The sequence below is a fragment of the Maylandia zebra genome, linkage group LG7, assembly GCF_041146795.1.
Source record: "Maylandia zebra isolate NMK-2024a linkage group LG7, Mzebra_GT3a, whole genome shotgun sequence".
NCBI lineage: Eukaryota > Metazoa > Chordata > Actinopteri > Cichliformes > Cichlidae > Maylandia > Maylandia zebra.
Window position 1 is genome coordinate 12,844,520 of NC_135173.1, and position 7,345 is coordinate 12,851,864.

Genomic DNA, 7,345 nt, shown 5'->3' on the forward strand with positions numbered 1-7,345 from the left:
ATCTGATTTGAACTGTAATATAAAGGTAAGTAATTAATTTTATATTAATAAACATACTATACAAGTACGAGTTCTGTTATTAACTTAAGCAAAGAGACATCACTGAAAGGTGTTGATATAAAAAAAGGTCTAATGTACGACTTATCCAAGGTGATCTAATGGAAGCGGACGAGCTTCCTGTTTTCTTTAGCCTTTTAAAAATGACCAAAATTTTAAATTTGATTCTTTTATACTGTTAATTGCTAATTGCATGCTGTAATTTTTACATCAGTTAATTTTTGTATCATTTAACTGCTTTTTATATAGCCTCTGAAATAATTTGAATTAATGCTGAGAGACATTGTATTTGTTTAAGCTCTTATGTATGATACCATAACCGCTGCTGTTTCATCTCATTGTTCAGCTGTTTTGGAAAAATGATACTGGTTTAAGGTTAGTGCAATCATCTTGGACATTTTTTGTCTGTGTTGGAGAGTGTCTCACAGATCACTGACCTGATTTTCATTTATGGCTCAAATGTTGGGGAATAAAGTATGTCACCATTACGTGCAGTCACACTGGGCTCACCCTATTCTGGTCATCTTAATGTGTGCTGCAGGGTTTTTGAGCCTCGTGATTATAAAATCATATAAAGTAAATGTCATAAAAGTAAAAAGAAGAAAAAAGAAAGAAAACTCAGAAAAGTGTCACTGTGCTACAGTCAGTATATGAGCTCACTGTGGTCCCTTATTCATTTAGCAATATAATACTTATAATTTCACACATTCGAGGAGGGAATTGGAATTGAAACCCTCAATAACAATCAACATTTTTACTTTGTTCTTTGCTTTTTTAAGGTCAGTAAACACAGATGAGTGGGAATGCAATCCACCATGAAGAGGTTAGCATGATTATTTGATTATAGTATTGCTAAAAACTGATTCAAATATAGAAAAAAAACACAAATCACAAAAAAGTCATGCTTCTTCATCAAATTACTGCTCAGAAATAATGAAAATTTTCCATTTTGAAGACTAGACAATCAAAAAGTAAGTGAGGATCAAGTAGGTGAGGGAAGGACTGGATGCAAAGTCAAGCTTTGGGAAGCACATGTAATCAAAAACATCTCCATCATTGCTACTTTCAGTAGATCAAAGGTGGTGTGGTGTTATTGGTAGCGTTCATTGTGTTTGTAGATTGGCTGCTTCATCAGTGTTAATTTTGACAGCAAACTTTCTTAAAACTTTTTTAGTTTTAGTCATAGTTTAGGCATCAAATTCTAATTGACTAAATACCATCTTTTTTTACTGAGAGAACTTCAAGAGACAATCCAGCAGTTCGCACTGTTTTATAATTAGGCAGTTAAAAGTTCAGGTTGCATGTCATGGTTCTGGGTGTTTGACCCAACTTTTGAGTTTATTGTGTTTTTTCCAAGTGTTTTTGTGTTATTATGATGATTTAGGTTTCACTAGTCAGTCCTGAGTTTTTCTTGCTGTTTTCAGAGTTTTCTTGTGTTCCGTGTTTCCCCTCCTTGTGTCTCCTCCCGTTGTCCCCTCAGCCTGTCTAGTCCCAATGGATTAGTCTGTGTCTTAGTATTTCCTGTTTTATTTTGACAGTCTCCTGTCCTGTGTTCAGTTTTGCTTCCTCTTGTGTCATTAGGTCTGTTCATCACAGCTATGTTCCCCATGTGTTTCCACTTCCCTCGTCACCCCATGTGCATTTATTGTGTGAGTTTTCTTTCGTTCATTGTCAGGTTGTTTGTTAGTCTTCCCCATCTATTGTTTTTTTCCCTTGTTACCTGTGTGTTGCTCTGAGTTTAGTTTCTCCCAGTTTAGATCAGTTATTGGCTTTTGGTTTTGAGTTTCTGTTGTAGTGTTAGATCTGAATTCTTGAATTGGATTTAGTTTTAGTTCCTTTGTTGAGGTTGTTATCTGTGTCATGTTCCTCTTGGTTCCTTCTTCTGTCTCAACTGCTTGTGCTTACACAAATGCTCCCTTGTCTGTCTTTATGTTCTTTTTGATTATTTCCTGTTTTACTCGATTTAACCTGTGTCCTCTGATTCCCATGCACTGTTGTTCTGCTAAAAACTCCACTCTATGACTCAAAATTGATATCTAACACAAATAAAATAAAAAATTAAAACAGAAAAAACAAAAGGTATAACATTTCTTCTTTTTTCTGTCTACAGTGGTAGCAGCAGCTGTGGGGATATCGGGCCAGACTCACGTATTTCTGGATAAAACCCAGACAAGAGTGATTGCTCCATCTGGGTCATCTCTGACTTTGCACTGCTGCTTGAGCACAAAGAAATATGAGAGATATCGAGTGTCTTGGTATTTTAGCTCACATGGACCTTCATTCAGCAACTCAGGGAATCTGTGCAGTAAAATAATTAACAAGTTTGCAAACAGTTCCACTGAAGGCAGTGAAAATACACACATTTTATCTGTTGTTAATGAAACATGCAGTGGATGGTACTTTTGCAAAATCACAGTAGAGGTTCCCAGTTTAACAGAAATTCGGAGCAATGGAAAAGAAGTACTGGTTTGTAAGTATTCTTGTAGTGACATTTTACTTTAACTAGCATGTGTGAGCAATGCGCAGAAATGTAATAACTGGTTTAGTTATACATTTTGATACTAATTCATATGCTTTACCCACTGATACTTCAAATAAACTGGCTTACAAAGATTAAATGAATGCTCATCAGAAACTAGTATTTTGCCCACAGCAAACATCTTTCAAAGAAGAAGAAGAAGAAAAGGAGCTAAGCCCTGTTCAGGCCGTTCGTGCAGCGTGCCCAAAAAGAAGCGTAAATTTTTTTTTGTCGAGCCGTTACAACAGACAACAATCTTGTGGATCAACAGAAGAGCAATGTAAGACTAAGTATCTCTTGTATGTGTATATTTATGTATTTAACTTGTATTTATATTAAACTTATACAATTAGCAGATGCACACTTAGGTTTGTAAGATGCATCTCCTTTCCGCAAGTAACGACAGGAGTGCCAAAGCAGCCAAACATTTGTATCGGTACTTTATTGTTACATGGTTATGTCATAGGTTAGGGTATATTATAATAATTTGAGTTCTGCTATACAGATAAATTTAACTTGCAGTTAGACATAGTAATGAGCAGAATAGCAAATTACCTTTTACAGGGAGTGGATTAGTAAAGTAAAGAGTTAGTAAAATTTCACTCTTTTTGTGTAGCAAGTCTAATAGTGAAGAGCCTTTTTTGTGATGTGTATTTGACTTTTCAGCTGTGTGGACAATGGCCAAAAGAAGAGCCTAAACACGTCGATTCAGCTGCAACAGGCCCCAGGTAGCCTATCTAAATACTAATTTACATTACCTTTGTTTCTTTCATTTATAGTGTTCATTACATGTTTGCATTACCCAAAACCAGTAAGCACATCATGCATAAATATTGTTTAAATCTATTGTCTCTCATTTCCTTTTAATCCCCACAGTGGTCACGCATACGTCCTTCAAACGAACTTATATAACTTAATGCCATCATAATACTGTTTGTTGTGCCACGTCTACCTTTCACTATTCACTGCACACAAGATGTTCAAAATCAAATTTTAACCTTGATGTTTTCAGTGATCATCAAGGATCGCAGTTCAGCACGCCAGTGAATACTAACTGCCTCCAACCGACACTTTGCTCCTGATAATGTGTACATCTAATTATTAAAAAACATTCTGATTAGGTCGACAGCTCATCAGGAAAGGACAGAAAAACAATAAACAAATCCAATTTACTTCATATACTCAAAGGCTGTCAATGACAAAAAGGAGTAAAACAGAAGCTAAGGACATAAAGGATGCTGTGGCCATTGGGTTTTATCATTTCTATTTTTTCTGAATTTTTACCTTCAAATCTTAATATTAATTCAATCTTTTTTATTATATACACATTTTTGTTGTACAATCATTGCAAATTAGAGAATTTTTTAAATCATGAAAGTTTTTTTTCTACAAGAATAAACAGAAATTATTGAAAGTGTCTCTCTTCATCTTTGTGTTTTAAACAATGCAAAATGTCCTGTAATCTTATCATCATGTGCTTATGATTTTTCTAACAAATGACTGAATTTTATGCATTACCAATGTGAAATCACAGCCTAATCTTAATGCAGATGTTTGCACACATACAGTACTGTACATGCAAAAGATGCTTGAAGTGGGGAAACACTTCAAGACATTTTCTCTGTGGGAGGATTGTTCACCTATTTCCAATCCTGATTATGACCGCCACCTCTCAGGCCGCCCATACGTCTGTAAAGTCAGTTATGATCTGGGTGTCTGGTTTATGATTATATCAGGCTGCAGTGACTTGACAAAAACTTTTTTTTATGAGTCAGACGTGAATAATAAATTAGACCAAATATAAAATGTAATGAATTATGTGATATAAAAAATGGATTTTCTTTCAGTAACCTCAAAGAAATTTGTTCATCGTGCATTTTTTTAACCATCATACCTTCTTTTTTGTTTTTTGCTTTCTTACACTCAATCTCAACATGTTCAGTGCTGAATTAAATTAAAACAAATGAAATTGAGACCATAACGCTGCACGGGTCTGAGATTCTGCTCTGTATTAAACTGTCTGCAAACAGCATCTCTGAGTGCTCTCGTTATTGGTGATAGATTCAAATAAAAATTGAAGCAGACCCCTGTGGTGCTCACGTCTTTTCTGCAGTACAAAAGAATAAATAAAGACAAATATTATAGCATACAATAGTAATTATTTTTGTCTTCTGTTATGTACAATCTGTTGGAAATAGTTATTCAGCAAATAGAAAAACACCAGTCGGCCAAAAGATATAATAGAGATATTCAAAATGTGTTATTTGAGAATTGTTTAGAGGAAAAATGTTTTTTGACATAACTGTGACTTCATACTGTGGAGGTTAAATTCAAAAACTCATCACTGCAGTCAGATGATTTTATTAATGCCCCATTAGTAGGTGTGCACAAAGTCCCCCTTCATATAGTTTTAAATGTATGCCTGTAGATTAATGAGCTTTTCCTGGTTCTAATTATAGCACAGCAACACCATAGCAACAGCATGGCCACAACGTCCTCATATTTCTTGGCCTCCTCATTCATTTCTAAATGCTGTCTTATGGGATTTTAAAGTGAGGATATTACTTTGATGCATGCACTGATTTTATCAATCTAAAACCCTTAATTAGATATCTTATAAAAGTATTTCAAAACTTTGTGGATTCTCTGCCTTGAAGGCACACTTGAAATCCTGTTTGATGCAGATAAACAGGCAGCTCACATGGTTGAGGTTTTGATTAAAAGTCCCAAAGTCACTTGTCTCAACTGAGGTTTTAAAACAGCCCTGTCGTGTGGTTTTTTTCCATCTGAATTAATAAAAGAATGACAAGTGTGTTTGAGGGGTTTTTGTAAAAAAAATGTAAGACTAGAGAGCTGCAGTGTTGACATCACACCCCGAATAACCTCTCACAATATTTTTTTTCCATAAAAGAGACAAACATCTTTACTTCTGAGAACATCGTGAATTCGCAACAACTGTTATTGCAAATCAGAACCTTGGTTATTTTCCACAAATTAAGGCAATGATTACTTTGTCCCAAGTGTCAAAAGTAGCAGTGCTTTGGTCTCTACTGGTTTTTGCATCACTTTTACATCATTCAGCCCTCCTCTCAATTTAGGCATGCAGTCCAAAGAATAAACCACAATTTTATTATTTAAATAAAATCCATTCTTATCTTAACACATGAAATAAACAACATAACATAAATACTCCATACAAAGGCTGTCCTTTTAATACTAGCTGACTTCAAACCTGTAGGTTCTGACTTCTCTTTCAATACTGACCAGAAGGAAGGAGCAGGATTACTTATTTATTTATTTACATTTAACATGAGATGAGATTAATTCCACTACTAGGATAAGGATGCTTGGCTGAAAAGCATCAGGATAAGACCTGCATATAACTGGTCTGCACTTATAAAGCGCCTTTTGGACCTTTGCAGTAATACAAAGCATTTTAGATTATGTTTCACATCCAACCACATCTACACACTTACACGACAATGCCACGCATGATGCTTGCTTTCTGTCAGAAGTACCTCCTGAGAGTTCTCCTGATGGCAGGAGAAAGGCACCAGCAGCCCTGTGATTAGTGGACAACCTGGTCCACTGCCTGAGTTGTGGCTACGTTGTGAAAGTTTCTTGTAGTCAGCTGATCCTTCAAAATCAGTTTCTGAACTTATTCTACATGTTTAGATTTGTCTTTAAAAAAAAAAAAAAGAATTGCTCAACAATTGTCAATTGCTCGACTACCTAAAAGGGATAAGCAACTGTCTGTTTTTCCAAGTCATAGATTAACCTTTAATCAATTATGCCAATTTTCAGTTAATATACTGACTATTGTTTGTGATGATTTGTGTGTTTTTAATATTTTCAATATTTTATCTCTCATATTTTTCTTTTGAAAGAGTTTAAATGCATTTTTGTATTTCAGTTCCTCCTGCTGTTGCTTCTAATTCATCTCACGTGCCAGACTGTCTTTATCCTCAAAGCAGTGGAGCATCTCCACACTCCTTGTGTCATTCCTCTTTGTTTCACGTGTCTGATCTCTGCCCCTGTTTTTTTATGCGTCGTTAGTCTTTACGCATTGTTTGGTTCTTTGGATCTCTGGATGGTTCATGGACTCTGTCGTTTTTCCTGCTCCTTATCTACATTTTTGTGCCTGACCTACCTCTGCTTTGTTTAGAAACACTTGGATTTTGAACCTCGCGCCGTGTCTGATCCCTGCATGTGAGACTGCTCTCGCTCTCTTTAACTCTGCTCCTCCTACGTGTGCCTGTGGTGATTTATCAGGATTCATGAGCTGAATGACAGCGAATCTTGTTGAGCCTTTTTTGTGAAAGAAAATCATTTAGTCCTAATTGGTGACATTAGGTTTATTAAATAAAAATAAATAACTACAGTGAGTTGTTATATGGTGTTAATGACATATTAGTATAAAGTGCAATTAACTGCAGTGTTTTTATAAAATCAGTTACTGAGGCCATTTTTGAAACCTGTCAAATACAGACATGGTGCATTCATGGTTGTGTCATAAATTACATACACAGCAAGTAATAAAAGTGGTTTTCAAATGAATTATTCAGAAAGAAGGGGCCCACAGACAAATCGCTGTCTCAGAAACTCCATAAGTTAAACTTTGCACAGCTCAGAAAGAAAGTCGGTTGGCTTGTGGCTGTATATGAGCCCAGTCTAATCTCTAAACTCCTACGCTCATGCTCAACCCCATATCCCCTCAACTCATCTAAAATAAACCCTTTAGCTGTTCCAGGGAGATGTTGCATGCTTGAG

The 7,345-nt window shown here is 35.6% G+C and overlaps 1 long non-coding RNA gene across 1 annotated transcript; it reads left to right on the top strand.

The window, feature by feature from the left end:
• The first annotated feature begins 2,105 nt into the window (after positions 1-2,105).
• Positions 2,106-4,550, top strand: LOC101472739 (uncharacterized). The gene is made up of 4 exons (XR_191237.6): positions 2,106-2,527; positions 2,711-2,855; positions 3,242-3,303; positions 3,588-4,550. It is a non-coding gene; the product is annotated as an uncharacterized LOC101472739 (long non-coding RNA).
• Positions 4,551-7,345: the final 2,795 nt, after the last annotated feature.